Genomic DNA, 20,273 nt, shown 5'->3' with positions numbered 1-20,273 from the left:
TCGCCTCCATGCTAAAAGTGAAAATTCTCTCCTAGTTTATTGTGTAGCTGCTTTAATCAGTAGACATGGGAAGGGGAGTGGTTAGGAGAAATTTTGTGCACCATCAACAAATTTTTGAAGAGTGTTTAAGACAATGTTCGTAAGAAAATCTTTTAGAAAGGAAATAAAATATTTAAACTTTAAAAAAAGCAAGATTTTAATAGCATGTGAAAAGTGCAGAGACGTTGGACTTGCTTGATAATTCTTTCAATGAGCTGACATAAGCATGAGGGGCCAAATGGTCTCATTCTGTGATACATGAATCAATGTTTTTTCAGCACAGAGGCCAGGAGACCGCTGCCTCAGTTCAACTGATTTAAGATTCTAGCCAGGAGAGAGGAATTTATCCATTTCACATGCATTGTAATAGCACGCTTCACTCCCAGGTTATAAAAAGGATATTGATTTGAAATCATGAGAATGCAACCTCCTTCTGCTCTTCCAATAACAATTGTTACAAATGTGTTCATACTGAAACCCTTCTCTTCCATCACATTTTAGTCACCATCCCTCACCTTATTTTTGTTGATTTTTTTTGGCCTGAAACCCTAATTTTGTTCCTCTCAGTTACTTTTTCCACTTGCTATTCCCCCTATATACTTTCGTCTCCAGAAAAAGTTGTCTTGTCACTGAAGTGCATTTCTACAAATGCCCTGTACCATCTGGAATCTTGTTCAATCAACCCTTTCGAATCTTGCTGATGAGTATTTTTAGGCTTTTCACCTGCAACGAGCTTCACATCTGTCCTCTTAGGCCTGATAAATGCATACATGCCCACTTTCCAAAACGGGAATCACACTATGGTGATTAGGAACACCAAGGCAGCTATGTTCATTTCTGCAAATGCCTTCCTAGCTTTTGAAGACTGAGGCTAACTGAGTTTCTGGAGCTGCTGTACTGGCTGAGATAAGCTTCCTTATCATATGTAACCAAGTCTGTCTTTACAACGTAGCCTTGGTTAGTTGCAACACTTCCCAGCTCAGAATGTTGATATCAGGCATCTCAGTGCAACACTTTGGTTGCTTATGAAAAGATGTGGAGGTGCTGGCATTGGACTGGAGTGGAAAAAGTTAAAAATGTCTCAGCCTGCTCCTGCCCCACCGAACTCATCTCCCAATACCTCGACACGGTCCTGTCCCCTTTAGTCCAAGAACTCCCCACCTACGTTCGGGACACCACCCACGCCCTCCACCTCCTCCAGGATTTTCGCTTCCCCGGTCCCCAATGCCTTATTTGCACTATGGACATCCAGTCCCTGTACACCTCCATCCCCCATCACGAAGGACTCAAAGCCCTCCGCTTCTTCCTTTCCCGCCGCACTAACCAGTACCCTTCCACTGACACCCTCCTTCGACTGACTGAACTGGTCCTCACCCTGAATAACTTCTCTTTTCAATCCTCCCACTTCCTCCAAACTAAAGGAGTTGCCATGGGCACCCGCATGGGCCCCAGCTATGCCTGCCTCTTCGTAGGATATGTGGAACAGTCCATCTTCCGCAACTACACTGGCACCACCCCCCACCTTTTCCTCCGCTACATCGATGACTGTATCGGCGCTGCCTCGTGCTCCCACGAGGAGGTTGAACAGTTCATCAACTTTACTAACACCTTCCATCCCGACCTGAAATTCACCTGGACTGTCTCAGACTCCTCCCTCCCCTTCCTAGACCTTTCCATTTCTATCTCGGGCGACCGACTCAACACAGACATCTATTATAAACCGACTGACTCCCACAGCTACCTGGACTACACCTCCTCCCACCCTGCCCCCTGTAAAAACGCCATCCCATATTCCCAATTCCTTCGTCTCCGCCGCATCTGCTCCCAGGAGGACCAATTCCAACACCGCACAACCCAGATGGCCTCCTTCTTCAAGGACCGCAGATTCCCCCCAGACGTGATCGACGATGCCCTCCACCGCATCTCCTCCACTTCCCGCTCCTCCGCCCTTGAGCCCCGCTCCTCCAACCGCCACCAAGACAGAACCCCACTGGTTCTCACCTACCACCCCACCAACCTGCGCATACAACGTATTATCCGCCGCCATTTCCGCCACCTCCAAACGGACCCCACCACCAAGGATATATTTCCCTCCCCTCCCCTATCAGCGTTCCGCAAGGACCACTCCCTTCGTGACTCCCTTGTCAGATCCACACCCCCCACCAACCCAACCTCCACCCCCGGCACCTTCCCCTGCAACCGCAGGAAATGTAAAACTTGCGCCCACACCTCCACACTCACTTCCCTCCAAGGCCCCAAGGGATCCTTCCATATCCGCCACAAGTTCACCTGTACCTCCACACACATCATCTATTGCATCCGCTGCACCCGATGTGGCCTCCTCTATATTGGTGAGACAGGCCGCTTACTTGCGGAACGCTTCAGAGAACACCTCTGGGCCGCCCGAACCAACCAACCCAATCACCCCGTGGCTCAACACTTTAACTCCCCCTCCCACTCCACCGAGGACATGCAGGTCCTTGGACTCCTCCACCGGCAGAACACAACTACACGACGGCTGGAGGAGGAGCGCCTCATCTTCCGCCTGGGAACCCTCCAACCACAAGGTATGAATTCAGATTTCTCCAGCTTCCTCATTTCCCCTCCCCCCACCTTGTCTCAGTCGGTTCCCTCAACTCAGCACCGCCCTCCTAACCTGCAATCCTCTTCCTGACCTCTCCGCCCCCACCCCACTCCGGCCTATCACCCTCACCTTGACCTCCTTCCACCTATCCCACCTCCATCGCCCCTCCCCCTAGTCCCTCCTCCCTACCTTTTATCTCAGCCGGCTTGGCTCTCTCTCTCTTATTCCTGATGAAGGGCTTATGCTCGAAACGTCGAATTCTCTATTCCTGAGATGCTGCCTAACCTGCTGTGCTTTGACCAGCAACACATTTGCAGCAAAAATCACACAACACCAGGTTGTAGTCCAACATGTTTATTTGGAAGTACAAGCTTTCTGATCCTGCTCCCCAAAGAGAAAATGCTGGAAAATCTCAGCAGGTCTGGCAGCATCTGTAAGGAGAGAAAAGAGCTGATGTTTCGAGTCTAACTGACCCTTTGTCAAAACTTTGTCAAAAGACAAACATACAGTCAAGTGAAATTGCTTTCAAACTATAATTTACCAGCTTTGACAAAGGGTCAGTTAGACTCGAAACGTCAGCTCTTTTCTCTCCTTACAGAAGTTGCCAGACCTGCTGCAATTTTCCAGCATTTTCTCATTTGGTTTCAGATTCCAGCATCCGCAGTAATTTGCTTTTATTCTGATCCTGATCCACTGGCTCCCTGACAAAGGAGGAGTGCTCTGAAAACTTATATTTCCAAGTAAACCTGTTGGACTGTAACCTGATGTAGCGTGATTTTTAACTACTAAAAGAAGAACATACAGTCAAATGAAATTGCTTTCAAACTATAATTTTACATGCAAAATGCTCAATTTTCCCCAAGGTGTTGCCCCATGGTAGGGACAAAAACACCCTCACGACCGTCCTGAATGAGCAGATAATTCGTGACACAACTGTACAGAACGAAAGAAAGTGATTTGGCACACCATGGCACTTTAAAAGAATTATCTACTCAGTCCCACGCTCATGCTATTTTTCTTGTAGGCATTCATATTTCCTTCATGTGGAGTGTAATTTTACTTCACTTCAGGAAATTACTGTTCAATCTCCCAACCTAACTTTCAGGCAAGGTATTTCAGATCCTATCTTGTTTTGTGAAAAAGTTCTTTTCGTCTTTCCCTGTGGTTCTTTTACCAATTAAATCTGACATCTGCCCCATTTGTTACTGATCCTCCTGCCAGTGGAGAACATATTTACTCTATCAAAATATCTCATAACATCTCAATATCCCAAGGCAATAAACCATTCAGCAAACTCTTCAATCAGTTTATAAATACGAAGTGAGGATCAATTAATATTTTGAAGATTTTTTTCATAGTCGACTTGCCAATAAACTCAGAAAATGTCAATGGATCTTGTGTAAAAATTGCAGGTAGTGTTTGTGACACGAGATGACTCATTAATCATCAACAGCAAGTTGAAAAAAAAATCTCACTTCAGGTTAATGATTCTTTAACTGGAACTGAAAGGTAGTTGGTGACAATTTTTAAGCAGGTATAGAGCAAAGGAAAGAGATAAGGGTAGTAAAACTGTAAAGGAGAAGGCTTGTGAGTGGGTGGAGGGCGAGATCACAATAGGAATGAGAAGGTCATCTGCCTGACATAACAAAGTAAATTGGGTAATATGAAGAATAGATTATTTAGCCCCTTGAACCTCTTCAGTCTTCCAGTGAGAACACATTTGATCGCTTTCTTAACTTCATTTACCCACCTTGGTTCCACAAACTTTAATAGCTCAAACAGAAATCTATTAATCACTGTTTTTCAGAGGCTAGGAATCTTGCAGCAAATAACACAGCTCCTGATTCTCTGACACCTGTCCACCATCTACAGAATACAAATCAAGACTGTAATGAAATAGTCCTCACTTGCCTGGTTGAGTGCACTCCAACAATACCCAAGACACTTGACACCACCTGGGACAAAGCAAACCAGCTGTTGGCAACATAGCCACAAACATGCACTTCCTCTGTTACCAGTGTTTAGTAGCAGCAGTGTGGACCATCTACAAGATTAACTGCAGAAATTCACCAAGACATCTTATACAGTATCTTCCAAATCCACTTTCAACTAGAAGGACAAGAACAACAATTACATTGGAACATAGACCTTGGAGTGCAGATTCATAGCTCCTTGAAAGTGGATTCGCAGGTAGGTGGATAGTGAAAGCAGCATTTGGTATGCTTTCTTTTATTGGTCAGTGTATTGAGTACAGGAGTTCAGAGGTCATGTTGCGGCTGTACAGGACATTGGTTAGGCCACTGTTGGAATATTGCATGCAATTTTGGTCTCCTTCCTATCAAAAAGATGTTGTAAAACTTGAAAGGGTTCAGAAAAGATTTACAAGGATGTTGCCAGGGTTGAAGGATTTGAGCTATAGAGAGAGGTTGAACAGGCTAGGGCTATTTTCCCTGGAGCGTTGGAGGCTGAGGGGTGACCTTATAGAGGTTTATATAATCAAGAGGGGCATGGATAGGATAAATTGACAATGTATTTTACCTGGGGTGGGGGAAGTCCAGAACTAGAGGACATAGTTTAGGGTGACAGGGGAAAGGTATAAAAGTGACCTAAGAGGGTGGTATGTGTATGGAATGAGCTGCCAAAGGAAGTGGTGGAGGCTTCCAATTGCAATATTTAAAAGGCATTTGGATGGGTATATGAATAGGAAGGATTTGGGGGGATATGGGCCGGGTGCTGGCAGGTGAGATTAGATTGGGTTAGGATATCTGGTCAGCATGGGCTGGGTGCTAGCAGGTGAGACTCGATTGGATTGGATATCTGGTTGACATGGACAAGTTGGACTGAAGGGTCTGTTTCCGTGTTGCACATCTGAATCAGTACATCTCTGTGACTCTATGAGCACAACCTGCAAATTCTCCTCATATCCACTCACCATCCTGACTTGGGAACATATCACTGATTCCTTCAGACCATTGGATGATCATTCTGGAACTCCCTAACTAAAGGAATTGTGGATCTACGTGGACAAAATGTACTGCAGTGGTTTAAGAAGACAGCTAGACTAACTAGAATAGGCAATAAATGCTAGCCCAGCCTCCATCCCGTGAATGAATTGAGAAAAAGGGGCCCTTTTGAAATTTTTCAATTGATTCCCACCCCTAACAGTTTCTTTTTGGTGGGGAGGAAGAGAATTCCAAGATTTCCATTCCCCTTCGTGTGAGTAAGTACTTTCTGTAATCAGCCCTGAATGACCTGGCTGTACCATCTTATCATGCTTGCCTTGTCAAACATAGTTGTTTCTTTCTGCCTATCCTATAAAATCACTTCATCATTTCAAATGCCTCAATGATCAAGATGTCCAAGAGAAATTGGAAGCAGTGATCAAGATCTAAGTTAGTTAAAATAGCGTGCCTAATGGCACATGTAATATCTCTAATTGTGTGGTCACATGTGAATAAATCTCCCAATTTGAACTTCCATATGTTCGGGACACGGATTAGGTCGTATGTCTGCACTTATGGATACAGAACGGATTCAACAAAACTGAATGGAATATCCATGTCAAATGTTCCAAAAATATTGCCCTATTGTGAAGAGAGCCCCACCTCCTGTTACAAATACTCACCAGTCTTTACAACACAGAGCTGTGAGCCTTTTGGCTGTGACTAATAGAAAATGGGATCATTGCAGTATAGTGGTGTTCAGTAATATTGTCTTATTAGAAAAGACAGTGGACTATTCAGTATTCATCAATAATTCTGCAACTTCTGACCACTGGAAGTGAGGTGGAAAAGGTTTACAACTTGATGTAAATCCTGCAACATAACAATGCAACAATTCAGTAAGTCGTTATTCTTTTTGCGTGGAGTAGTGTGCGTTTATGTTCTTTTCTCAGTAAATTCCTTAGAGGTAACCAGGCAGATTTTAAAAAGTGCTTCACTGAAATAGTCTTCTGAATAGCAAACTTTAGTTATGGGATGATATTCTATATTTTAAAAAATGAACTGTATAATAGCTGGTCAAATAGCCCAGTTTAAAGCGTGGTATTAAAGTTAACTCTATGCACACATGCAAAGGGGTGATAATGAATCTGTTGGATGATTTACGTCCTTCCTGATTATAACTTACTTTGACTTCAAAGCCTGCCAACTCTCTATCACCCACTTTTACACCTTCACACATTAGCAGGATCTGTCCCCAGGGTGTCTTCTCCTGTTCACACTGCAATTCACTTTCTGGATACGAACAGCAGGATTTGTCGGTTTAATTTGTGCGTCAGCTGTGGCTTTGTGGGTTACACACTCACCTGTGAGTCAGAAACGTGTGAGTTCAAGTCCCACTCCAGAACTTGAGTAAAAATTCAGACTGATCTTCCAAAGCAGTACTGAATGAATGCTGCACTGTTGGAGGTGATTTTGTTTAAATGAGACATTAATCTTAGCCTTGGTCAGCCTTCTCAAGATGAATGTGAAATATTCTATGGCACTATTTTAGAGAGGAACAGTGATGGTATCCCTAGTGGTACAGTAAAAGATTATTCCTCAACCCAAATCATAAAGGCAAATTACCAGGTCATTACTACATTGCTGTGAGCTTGTGTACAATTTGGGGCTGCATCTGCAATTGATCAGCAACTGCACTGCATTGAAATATATTGGGACACCTTGTACTATATAAATGTACATTTTAAATTAAATGGCTAGGTTCCAAAAGACTTCACCACAGAAAGCTTTTTTTATAAGCAGAAACTGTTTCTCACCACATAACAGATGATTAACACCATCCCATAAGATTATTTGATTGTTGTTAAATAATGCTTCTATTAGCAGACCAGCGTTACGTTGTCCCTGCTCTTCTCCTGGTGGCCTGGATAGTGGGCTGTTCTGTGGTCGTTTATTACATTTTCTCCTGAGGAGTTGGACACAGCAGCAGGTAAATTATTCACTTGTGAAATCATGAAACTGTAGATCGCTATATAAGGAAGAACACCAACATGCTGGAGACCTTCAGCAGGTCAGACAGCATTTGTGTGTAAAAAAACTTCAGTTAATGTTTGAGGTCAATGACCTTTCATCTGAAATTGGAAGAAGTTGGAGCTAATGGGTTTTTTTTCCCCCAAGTACAAAGGCAGGGAAAATTGGGAAGGTCAAACGAAAAGGAAGGCCTGTGTTTGATGGAATGCGGGGGGAAGACAAGAAGTTAACAGCACAAGGGAAAGGGGGATTGTAAAGGGGCAAATTAAGGAATGAAAGGCATTTCCAGTGAAGCTGTAATTGGCAACCTTTGGTGGGTTCTGCTATCTGAGAAAATAGTTAAGGTGGTCATGTTCTGTAATTGTTGAACTCAGAGTTGAGTCCGGAAAGTTATAAAGTCCCTCATCAAAAAATGGAGCACTGATGCTCAATATTCCATTGCCTTTATGACAATTCATTTTGCTTTAATCTTTGAATTTACATTTGAGCCTCTGCGGTTTTATTACATTCTGTTATGAATTTCTTGCATACAGAAAAAAACGGCAATTCATTACCCGAACAGGCAGCTGTGGAGGCTTCGCAGATGGATGTGAATGCAGTGATAATTTGAACATGACCTATGCCATTGCAAACACGGCATTGTAAATATACATCTTGGAGAAATAATGTGCAATGCCTTTTGTTTTATTCGTGTAAGAAGCATCACTGGCAAATGTTATTAAAATGCATACTTTGCAGCTCGCTTCTTCTGAAGTTTCCTTTTGATGTCTGTTCCCTATTTTCTCCCTTGTTGCTAATTGCTCGGTGCTGACAGATTCACATCTGACTAAAAATATTGAGGGTCTAAGTCACCCAGATCCCCAGCCTCCACTCCCGGACTTAGGCACCTAATTTATTTTGACAGTGTGTAAGAGTTATGGAGTTCTATAGTGATTAAGATAGATGAATTGGTAAACTGAGATGCATTTGCCTGTTTAAATGGACGTAAAAGATCCTAGGGCAAAAACCAGCCAACAAAAGAGATCTCTTCCTATGATCTACATTTAGTATTTCAGCAACACCACTAAAGCATATTAATTGATTTAAACTGCCAATTGTTGCCATGGCAGCTTGCTGTCAACAATTTACTTGCAGCGTTTTCTAACATTATGGAACAAAGAACAACACAGCATAGAAACAGACCCTTCAGCCCAACAAGCCTGGACTAATTCCTACTCCTCACTTGGACTTGCCATTTATTGCCCATATGCAGTTTCCTTCCTTCTGTTTGCCCCCTGTTCCTGTGTCCATCCAGATACACCTTAACTGTTGCTAACATGCCTGCTTCCACCACCTCTTCTAGCAGTCTGTTCCAGGCACCCACTACCATGTGTATGAAAAGTTTTCCCTTCTCCCCTAAACTATTGCCTCTCACCTTGAACCTGTACCCTCTTGTAGGTGACCTTTCCAACCTGGGAAAAAGTTACCTGACTATCCACCCTATCTATGCTTCTCATAATTTTGTAGACCTCTATCAAGTTGCCCCTTAGCCTCCATCTTTCCAGTGAAAACAATCTGAGTTTATCCAACCTCTCCTCATACTTAAAACTGTCCAGACAAGTCAACATCGTGGTAAACGTTTTCTGCACCCTCTCCAAAGCATCCATGTCCTTCTGGTATTGTGGCAACCATAACTGCACGCAATTTTCCAAATGTGGCCTAACTAAGGTTTGATATAGCTGTGACATAACTTAGCAACTTTTATATTTGATGCCCCAGCCATTGAAGCTAAGCGTGCTGCATGCTTTCTTGACCACTTTGGCTACTTGTGTTGCCACTTCCAGGGATCTGTGGACTTGTGTGTTAAGATCCCTCTGTATGACAATGCTCCTAAGGATTCTGTCATTTATTCCATAATTTGCACCTAAATTTGATTTTCCAAAATGCATTATTTCACATTTATATGGATTAACAGCAATCTGTTATTTCTCTGCCCAAATCTGCAATCTATCTGTATCCCACTGTAACCTTTGACAATCCCCTCCCTCTCTGTAACTCCAACAATTTTGGTGTCATTTGTAAACTTAATAATCAGACCACCGACATATTCCTCCAGCTCACTTTATATTGCAAACAAGAACAATCCCAGCACTGATCTCTGTGGAACATTACTACTTACTGATCTTTATTCCAAAAAACACCCTTTCACCACTACCGTGCCTTCTGTAACCAAGATGGTTCTGTATTCATCTATCCAGTACACACCAGATCCAGATCACAGCAGTAATAATGCTTCAAATATACTTCATTGATGCAAGGTTCGTGAAGGTTTGTAGCTTAGGTTGAGGTTTAGGGTGTAGGTTTGCTCGCTGAGCTGTGGGATTGATATCCAGACGTTTCATTACCTGGCTAGGGAACATCATCAGTGGCGACCTCCAAGTGAAGCGAAGCTGTTGTCTCCTGCTTTCTATTTATATCTTTCTCCTGGATGGGGTTCCTGGGGTTTGGGGTGATGTCATTTCCTGTCAGTTTCTGAGGGGTTGATAGATGGCATCTAGATCTTTGTATTTGTTTATGGCGTTGTGGTTGGAGTGCCAGGCCTCTAGGAATTGTCTGGCATGTCTTTGCTTAGCCTGTCCCAGGATAGATGTGTTGTGCCAGCCGAAATGGTGTTTTTTTTCATCCGTGTGTAGGGCTATGAGGGAGAGGGGGTCGTGTCTTTTTGTGGCTAGCTGGTGTTGCATGGAATTATATATATAAAATACCTTACAAAGTAGTTTCAGAAATGACAGCCAGACTACTGAGACCCCTCGGAATCCTAGTAGCACACAAACCCACCAACACTCTCAAACAAAAACTAACAAACTTAAAAGACCCAGTATAACCCATGGACAAAACCAACGTCATCTACAAAATTCCATGCAGGGACTGCCACAAACACTATGTAGGACAAACAGGAAGAAAGTTAGCCACCAGGATACAATGAACACCAGCTAGCCACAAAAAGACATGACCCCCTCTCCCTCATAGCCCTACATTCGGATGAAAAAACCCCACCATTTCGACTGGGACAACACATCTATCCTGGGACAGGCTAAGCAAAGACATGCCAGACAATTCCTAGAGGCCTGGCACTCCAACCACAACGCCATAAACAAGCACATAGATCTAGATGCCATCTATCAACCCCTCAGAAAACAAACAGGAAATGATATCACCCCAAACCCCAGGAACCCCATCCAGGAGAAAGATATAAATAGAAAGCTGGAGACAACAGCTTCGCTTCACTTGGAGGTCGCCACTGATGATGTTACCTAGCCAGGTAATGAAACTTCTGGATATCAAACATACAGCTCAGCGAGCAAACCTACACCCTAAACCTCATCCTGAGCTACAAACCTTCACAAACCTTGCGAAAACCTATGGCCGCAACATGCTACAACTGGCCCGAAGATGGGAAAGGAATGAGAGAGTTCCACCCGCGAACAACTGTACTTCCTGCATGAATGTCTCCAATAGAAACCGCCGATAAAAACACCTCAAGCCAGAAGTTTAACAGAACAAAACGGTCACAGAATGCTCCGAGAATTAATCAATGACACCCACCACAGACTCCGAAAATACAACCGGGAAATTGTGTGCCAAAAACAGTTATTCAAACAAGCAACAAATCAAGAATGGACAGGCACGGTAGAACGAGCCATAAACACCAAACAACGACAAACACAGATAAAGAAAAATCGGGACCTGAAGAAAAAACTTGACAAACTCACAAAGACAAAACCGATAACACAGGGGCATGGATAAAGAATTTATCAGACCGAACCCTATCAGACACAGAAAAAGCGGTACTAGTAAAAGGATTAAATTTCAATGACCGAGAGGCTGACAAGAAGGATTTCCTAGTGGCATTAGAAACCACATTGAAGGACAACAATCTCACGGAAGAAACACAACAAACTATCAGACAGACAGTTGCACATACACTGAGCCAAAAAAGGGAAGGAAACAAACTGAATACACAAGAAAAGAAAGCCCTAGAAAACCTCAAAAAAGACAAAAACATTGTTATATTACCTGCAGACAAAGGTCGGCTCACAGTCATCCTGAACAGAAGGGACTACATAGAGAAAGCCAATGCACTACTCGAAAACACCAAAACCTACCAAAAGGTGGCGCTAGACCTGACCCCACAATTAGGAAACAAAATTACATATCTCCTAAGAAAATTACACAATTCCGGACAATTAAACAAGATGGAATTCCAGAAAATGAAACCCGACGGGACCAACACCCCACGATTTTACGGACTACCAAAAATCCATAAACCAGGAGACCCCCTCAGACCTATAGTCTCACTACCTGGAACTCCAACTTACAGACTGGCCAAAGAACTACACGCGAGACTGAAGTACCTAGTAGAAGAGTCACAGCACTCCATCCACTCCACCCAGGAAATCCTAAATATCATCAAAAACACCAAAATAGAGGAAGACGAAGCAATGATCTCATTCGACGTAACAGCACTGTTCACCTCCATCAACATCGACCTGGTAAAGGAAACACTCACCACACTTTTAGAACAGACCATCACACGCACCCCAACCACCATCAATCACATTACCAACGAAAACATCATGAAGCTAGTGGACCTGTGCCCCACCACCCACTTCACTTTCAACAACATAGTCTACAAAGAAATCAACGGCACACCCATGGGATCTCCACTTCCAGGATTCATAGCAGAAGTGGTAATGCAAAGGCTAGAACAAACAGCCCTACCAACCATCAAACCGAAAATCTGGATTCGCTACATAGATGACACCTTTGTCATCACAAAACGAAACAAGATAGAAGAGACATTTAACATCATCAACAACACCCACTCTGGCATAAAGTTCACCAAGGAGGAAGAAACTGACAACAAACTCGCATTTCTGGGCGTCACAGTAGAAAGAAAGGACAAGGGAGAACTACAAACCTGCGTATACAGAAAACCGACAAACACTGACCAAATACTCAACTACACCAACAACCATCCCAATGCACACAAATGAAGCTGTATCAGAACACTATTCCAACGAGCTACCACACACTGCAGCACAGACGAACTTCGAAAAACAGAGGAGAACCACCTATACGACATATTCAAGAAGAATGGATACTCAAAAAACACAGTGCGCAGATTCCTCAAGAACAAACCATAACAAGCAGACAAAACACAGCCAGAAACCCTAACCACCTTACCATATATCGAAGAAGTTTCAGAAATGACAGCCAGACTACTGAGACCCCTCGGAATCCTAGTAGCACACAAACTCACCAACACTTTCAAAAAAAACTAACAAACTTAAAAGACACAGTACAACCCATGGACAAAACCAACGTCATATATAAAATTCCATACAAGGACTGCAACAAACTCTATGTAGGACAAACAGGAAGAAAGTTAGCCACCAGGATACATGAACACCAGCTAGCCACAAAAAGACATGAGCTGAAAATGTGTTGCAGGAAAAGCGCAGCAGGTCAGGCAGCATCCAAGGAACAGGAAATTCGACGTTTCGGGGCATAAGCCCTTCATCGGCTTATGCCCCGAAACGTCGAATTTCCTGTTCCTTGGATGCTGCCTGACCTGCTGCGCTTTTCCAGCAACACATTTTCAGCTCTGATCTCCAGCATCTGCAGACCTCACTTTCTCCACAAAAAGACACGACCCCCTCTCCTTCATTGCCCTACACACGGATGAAAAAACCCACCATTTCGGCTGGGACAGGCTAAACAAAGACATGCCAGAGAATTCCTGGAGGCCTGGCACTCCAACCACAACGCCATAAACAAGCACATAGATCTAGATGCCATCTATCAACCCCTCAAAAAATGAACAGGAAATGACATCACCACAAACCCCAGGAACCCCATCCAGGAGAAAGATATAAATAGAAAGCAGGAGACAACAGCTTCGTTTCACTTGGAGGTCGCCACTGATGATGTTACCTAGCCAGGTAATGAAACGTCTGGATGTCAAACCTACAGCTCAGCGAGCAAACCTACACCCTATACCTCATTGATTGCAGAATATCAGGATATCCTGAAGCCATGAAATGTTATATATAAATACAAGTTGTGTCATATTTCCCTTTTGTTAAAGACATTGGATAAAGAATGGCATGTGAAGAAATCGTTTTGATTCATAAGGCACTGACCTGAGGACTCAAGGAAGAATAGGCTTTTCAGTTGGGATGGACTACACTTAAACCATGTTGGGACCATGTTGTAGAAAACATTTTAAACTAACTACAGGGTTGGGGTTGCAGGTAGGGTGTGACACATGGTCTATTATCATTGAAACACAGAGTATAGGTATGCATTCTCTAAACCAGACTTTCCCTCTAATTTTCTGAGAAACCTCACAGTTTTTAAATGCTATGTCTTCACACGGGTTTAAAATCTGCTTTGGAAGTGCAAAATGATAAAGAAGTTTGCACTACCCTGATTACAGACGGCCAAATTAAAGTCAAGGCTGTTCTACCTGCCCACAAGATTCCTGTTTCTTCGTGTTGATGTTCTGTCTGAAGTGTGTGAGAGACCTCTCTGAAACTCTGACCTATTGTTACACTAACACCTGGCAGCATTGTCTCAGCAACACCTCTTCATTAGTCAATCAAGGTAAATTGCTTACATATCCGTCTGGTTTCATTCAATTTGACAGTGAATGCTGGAAACTTAAACCACATTGGGACCAGTATCATGGACAGGTGTATAAATAGAGCTGTAGACAAGACTTAAACTAATGACAAGGTTGGAGGTTGTAGGTAGGTGGGTAATTGCTGGTGACAGGATTCAGTGAAGAGAAGTTTAGTAATTCAAAGCGAAAGATTGAAACTTTGAAGTAGTGTAGAGATGCGAGTAAAGACAAGCATAACAAGACCAGAAGGCTCAACTATTTTAAGAAGAATTGTACATTAGCTCATAAGGTAATTACAGGTGTAAGAATCACTTACGCGTGTGTCTACTTGCTTACTTAGTGGAACTCGTTTTACTCAATAATGAAATATGGTTCTTTGTTATTGAAACAAAAGACTATGCAATTCTATAGAACCCATCTTCCCTCTAATTTCCCAATAACCTTACAACTCTTAAATATCTATGCCCTCACATTGGTTTAAAATCTGCTTTGAAAGTGCAAGATGACAGAGAAATTTATATTACCCTGATTACAACTGGCTGAGCTGAAGTTAAGGCTGTTCTTCCTGCTCCCAAGGGTCCTGCTTCTTTAATCAAGCTAACTGGTTTCTATATCTGTCTGTCTGGCCTGATCCAATTCCCAGCATGCTGTTCTGTTGTCGAGTTTTCACAACATGCTGTTCAGTTGGCCACTATTGCTTTTGGTGTCTCAAAAGTGCTATTATCTTATTTAAAATGGACATTACACTGCCTGCACAGGAAATCGAGGTAATAAAAATGAAAGATTCTTTATTTGAATGCAGGAAGCATCTGCAGTAAGGTAGATGAATTAATGGTGCAAATAGAGGTCAAAGATTTCAATCCTATAACCATTACTGTGTCAAGGTTGCAAAGATATCGAAGGTGGGAAATGAACATTTCAGAGTATACATTATTTTTCAGAGACAGAATGACAAAGGAGGAGTGGTAGCTCTGTTAATAAAGGGTAATGTGACAGTTACATCATGTCTTTCTAGATGGAAGTGATTGTGGGTTTGGAAGGTACTGTCTAGGAATCTTGGGTGAGTTTCTGTCGTGCATCTTGTAGATAGTACACATTACTGCTACTGAGTATCAGTGGTGGAAGGAGTGGATGCTTGTGGATGTCATGTCAATGTCACAATGCCACAGAGAAGGTTAAACCATGGAGCACAATGAAATTTTACTATATTAGTACCTGGGATGAAGATATTGTCCTAAGGAGATACAGAATAAATTTAGTTGACATCTCCAGAGCATAGAAAAATGAAAGTTGCTTTCATCAAAATATACAAAATTCTTCAGAGGCTTGATACAACAGAAGTTGATGGACTAGGTGGAATTTTATCAGGCTTTGAGAGATGTGGGTTGTGGCAAGGTGGGTGATAAATTAGGCAAGGCCAATCCCGATGTCAATCCATCTTACCACATCTTGTTTGCTCTTCTCAAGCAGCATGGTGAACAGCAAACCACCCATCTTGAATATTTCTGTTTTGCTTGTGGAATGAGAAAGAAGGACAGATGTTGTGTTAGATGGAAGTGGGTGGCACAACTATTGCTGTTAGTACAGAAGCGGAGGCTTCCCCAACATGCTGAATGAGTGCTGTTAGGATGGGTGAGGGTGAGTGGGGAAGAAGTTGCAGGCATTAGTCAGAATGGTAGAGCATGAACCTTGGTTGGACGTCAGTCCAGTATCAGAGACAGAGTAAGTGTGAGGTATCAGAGGGAAGACGGTAACACTTATACCGCTGGCATGGAGAAGGATATTGAGTATTGATCTTCTTCCCACAATGCTGGGCATTCCCCTAGTTACTACTCTAACCTGAGTGGCAACCTTAGTCCAAATTGGCATGGTTTAGTGTTCTGGCCTCCACTGCAGGTTCTTGGAGAAGACAAAGTCTTGCCATTGTGCCACCCCATTCAACAAGCCCTCCAGGTCCCTACCTGCTGAGCCGAACATCAATTTTCCTATCTGCTTAGCCCAGTGCAAATATTAGGGATCATACAGGGCAGGTGTTTTGGATACTGCCTGAACTGCTGTGCTCTTCCAGCACCACTGATCCAGAATCATACAGGGCAGCTCTAGACTAATAGAGCTTGTCTTGGTGTGCAACAGCGTTTTAATATTGCACTGGGATGCTGACCAATTCCAGAATCTCAGGTGAATGCTGAGTTGTTCCAGGAACTGTGTGTAATAAGGAAATTGGAAATGATTCTCATCAACGAGGGCTCAACGGCAATTAATGTGATGAGATTGGTAAGATGTGGTGAGAAACCTCATTTGGACATGCAGCGATAACAATACCATCAAACTTGACACATCTTGCACTTAGCTGAGAAAGTTGGAAGAATCAGCATCAAGTTCAGGGGATCTAAAGTCCAAGGGCACAGTCTAAGTATGAGAGATCAATCACTTCAGTCTGAGAAAAGGAGAGGTAACCACTCAAAGGATTGTGAATCTTTAATATTTTCAGCACCAAAGGCTCCACCTTTGACAATATTTAAGACCATGAGACATAAGAGCAAATAAGCCCAGACTCTGGTCCACTATTCAATGGGATGTGGCTTATCTAATAATCTTCAACTCCACTTTCTTGCCTTTTCCCCATAACCCTCGATTCCCTTCCTGATTAAATCTCTGCCTGTCTCAACCTTGAATATGTTTAATGACCCAGCCTCAACAGCCCTTTAATGTAAAGAATTTTACAGATTCTCTACCCTTTGAGAGAAGAAATTCCTCCATATCTCTGTCTCTCATCGATTAACCTTGTTCTGAGATTATGACCTCTGACCCTGGACTCTCCCTTAAGGGGAAGCAAACTTTCCACATTTACCCTGTCAAGTCTGTGATAGACAGATATTTGGTCTCTCAGGGACCAAACAACATAAGGGGTCGGCAGGAGAGTAGAGTTGAAGCTCAACATCAGCCACAATCAAATTCAATGGCAGAGCAGGTTTGATGAGTGATGTTGTTTAATACTATTCCTGTTTCTTATGTTTAATTTGAGAATGCTGACTCACATTTTGTGCATTCTGCTACTCTATGCACTGGGGCATTTATCCATTTCCATGCTTTGCGCTCAGAGCTGAGGGAAGAATAGAAAAATGAAATTCTTTTAAAATGATGAGAAATTATTAACGATCATTGTTCAAAGAGATTTGGTTGCCCTTGCACAAGAATAGCTCCAAAGTCATAGACAGTATAGAAATCAACTAGGAAGACAATCATGTTGAACTTTATTACATAGAATACAAGAGTATGGAAGTCTTGCTATGATTTTTTTTGGCCTTGTTGAGACAAGGCAGACTGTGTGCAGTTGGTCACTGTACCTAAGGAAAAATACACTTGCCTCAAAATGAAGTTTCATTGAAATGATTCCTATGACAAGGGACTGACCTATGAGAAGTGAGAGGCTACAATGAGGGGTGACCTTATAGAGGTTTACAAAATTATGAAGGGCATGGATAGGATAAATAGGCAAAGTATTTTCCCTGGGGTGGGGAACTAGAGGGCATAGGTTTAGGGTGAGAGGGGAAAGATATAAAAGAGACCTAAGGGGCAACTTTTTCACGCAGAACGTGGTACATGTATGGAATGAGCTGCCAGAGGTACAATTGCAACATTTAAGAGGCATTCGGATGGGTATATGATTAGGAAGGGTTTGGAGGGATGAGGGCCAGGTGCTGGCAGGTGGGACTAGATTGGGTTGGGATATCTGGTCGGCATGGACAGGTTGGACTGAAGGGTCTGTTTTCATACTGTACATCGCTATGACTCTATGACTCTTCTATATCCAGAGTTTAGAATAGGTAGGAGTTTGTCTCATTAAAACACAAAAAGTTTTGATATTACTTGATAGGAAAGTTTTGAGAGATTGATTTTTCCAGGCTGGAGAGTCTAGAATTAGTGGTTTAGTCTTGGTACAAGTAGTCAACTATTTAGAACTGAAAAGTTTTGTAATTAAAACGGTTGTAAATCTTTGGAATTCTGTACTGAGTTTGGATGCTTAGGTATTAAGCAAACTCAAGACTGATGAAAATAGATTTTTAACTTTAAGGGAATTAAGATATATGGAAACAGGGGAGGAATGTGAATATGAGGTCAACAGCTAATATGATCTATAGGTGGCAGAGCAGACTCTTAATATAACTATTCATGCTCCTATTTTGCTTGGTCTTATGTTCTTTCTTGAAGTCAAGCTACAAGTGTGTACACATGATGAATCTGACTTATGTGAACTTTCACACAGGATATATTGGGTAAAGGAACTGGCTTATAAGATTATTTTCCATTATTTTACCCAAGATATGAACAGCTTTTCTGGTACAGTCTTTATCTAGGTCATCAGGGTAATTCACAAGTTATAGACTTCATGGGGGGTTATTTTATTCCTGGGTGAATTGTGCTAAAGAATTAACAGCCTCATTTACACCCCACCAAATTTTCTTATTCATTGCTATCTTGCTGCAATAGAGAGTATGTATTACACAACATATAGCAAAGGGACATTTACACCCATTTCTATTAAAGTCAAGGACTTTGAGTCTCTGTTGATTATAATGGCAAAATACCTTAAACTATTTGTCACAGGTATTGTCAGGGCCAAGTCTTCGTTTTTATTTTTATGTCTTCTTTAAAAATACTGTGGACTGAAAACGAGAAAGAACTGTTCAAAAAACTATGTTTTGTCAGTGTGCTACATGTTTTCTATATCAAATTACCTGATACCCATGGCAAGCATAGCTGTTTGAACCAGCAGCAATTAAATTCTGAGCAAAGAAGAACTAAGGAAGTTTGAATTCAAGTACAGCTGGGTAGCAACAAGAAGTTAAACGGTCTATAGTCAAGTGACCAATTATTGATGACAGAGACCTTTTGTTTGCCAGCAAATAAGGGATTGGTTTTCAGATTACCGTGTAGGTTACAGATGGAGACAAGTTGCAGAGATAAAGATAGAAGGAAGCAAAGAAGTATCCATATAGATACATAGAATCATATAGTTGTATAGCACTGAAACAGGCACTTCAGTCTAACTTGTCCTTGCTGACCAAATAACCTAAATAAATCTCATCCCATTTGCTATCATTTGGCTCATATCCTTCCAAATCTTCCTATCATGTATCCAGATGCCTTCTAAATGTTGGAACTTTACCAGCCTCCAGCACTTTCTCTTATTTCATACATGCACCACCTTCTGCTTGAAAAAGTTGCCCCTTAGGTCCCTTTCAAATCTTTCCCCTCACATCTCAAACTAATGCCCTCTGGTTTGGGATCTCTTATGCTCAGAAAAAGACCTTGGCTATTCACCCTCTCAATTTCATGTTGATTATTTGGGGGGGGGGGGGCCTACTGTACAGTCCCAATAAGGTGATCAGCCCTGACAATATTTCTCAGTTCTACCCAAATTACTTCATTGGACATACTCACAGGGATATCCTCCTTAAGTACAGCCAGAATGTTAGAGACAAAACGTGTGGCACAGGGAAAGCACAGCAGGTCAGGCAGCATCTGAAGAGCAGGAGAGTCAATGTTTTGGGCAGAAGCCCTTCATCAGGAATGATGAAGGGCTTATGCCCAAAATGTTGACTCTCCTGCTCCTCGAATGCTGCCTGACCTGTTGTGCTTTATCTGTGCCACACTTTTCAACTCTGACTCTCCAGTATTTGGAGTTCTCATTTTCTCCTAGCCGTGATGTTATTCCAAACAAAGTTCCCACTTGCATCTTCTCTCACTTCCCCCCCAGGCAGATGTGGGTGCTGCAGATGCTGGAGAATTACAGCCAAGATTAGAGTGATGCTGGAAAAACACAGCAGGTCAGGCAACATCTGAGGAGCAGAAAAATCGATGTTTCAGGCAAAAGCCCTTCATAACCATTCTTGATGAAGGGCTTTTGTCCAAAATGTCAATTTTCTTGCTCCTCAGATGCTGCCTGACTTGCTGTGCTTTTCCAGCACTACTCTAATCTTGACTGTCACTTCGCTTCCCTCCCCCC

At 42.5% G+C, this 20,273-nt stretch overlaps 1 long non-coding RNA gene across 1 annotated transcript; it reads left to right on the top strand.

The window, feature by feature from the left end:
• The first annotated feature begins 6,209 nt into the window (after positions 1–6,209).
• On the top strand, positions 6,210–7,560 carry LOC132821444 (uncharacterized). The gene is made up of 2 exons (XR_009645316.1): positions 6,210–6,464; positions 7,453–7,560. It is a non-coding gene; the product is annotated as an uncharacterized LOC132821444 (long non-coding RNA).
• The last annotated feature ends 12,713 nt before the right edge of the window (positions 7,561–20,273 follow it).

Source organism: Hemiscyllium ocellatum, chromosome 13 (genome assembly GCF_020745735.1).
Source record: "Hemiscyllium ocellatum isolate sHemOce1 chromosome 13, sHemOce1.pat.X.cur, whole genome shotgun sequence".
Taxonomy (NCBI): domain Eukaryota; kingdom Metazoa; phylum Chordata; class Chondrichthyes; order Orectolobiformes; family Hemiscylliidae; genus Hemiscyllium; species Hemiscyllium ocellatum.
This window is presented reverse-complemented; position numbering and strand designations above follow the sequence as displayed.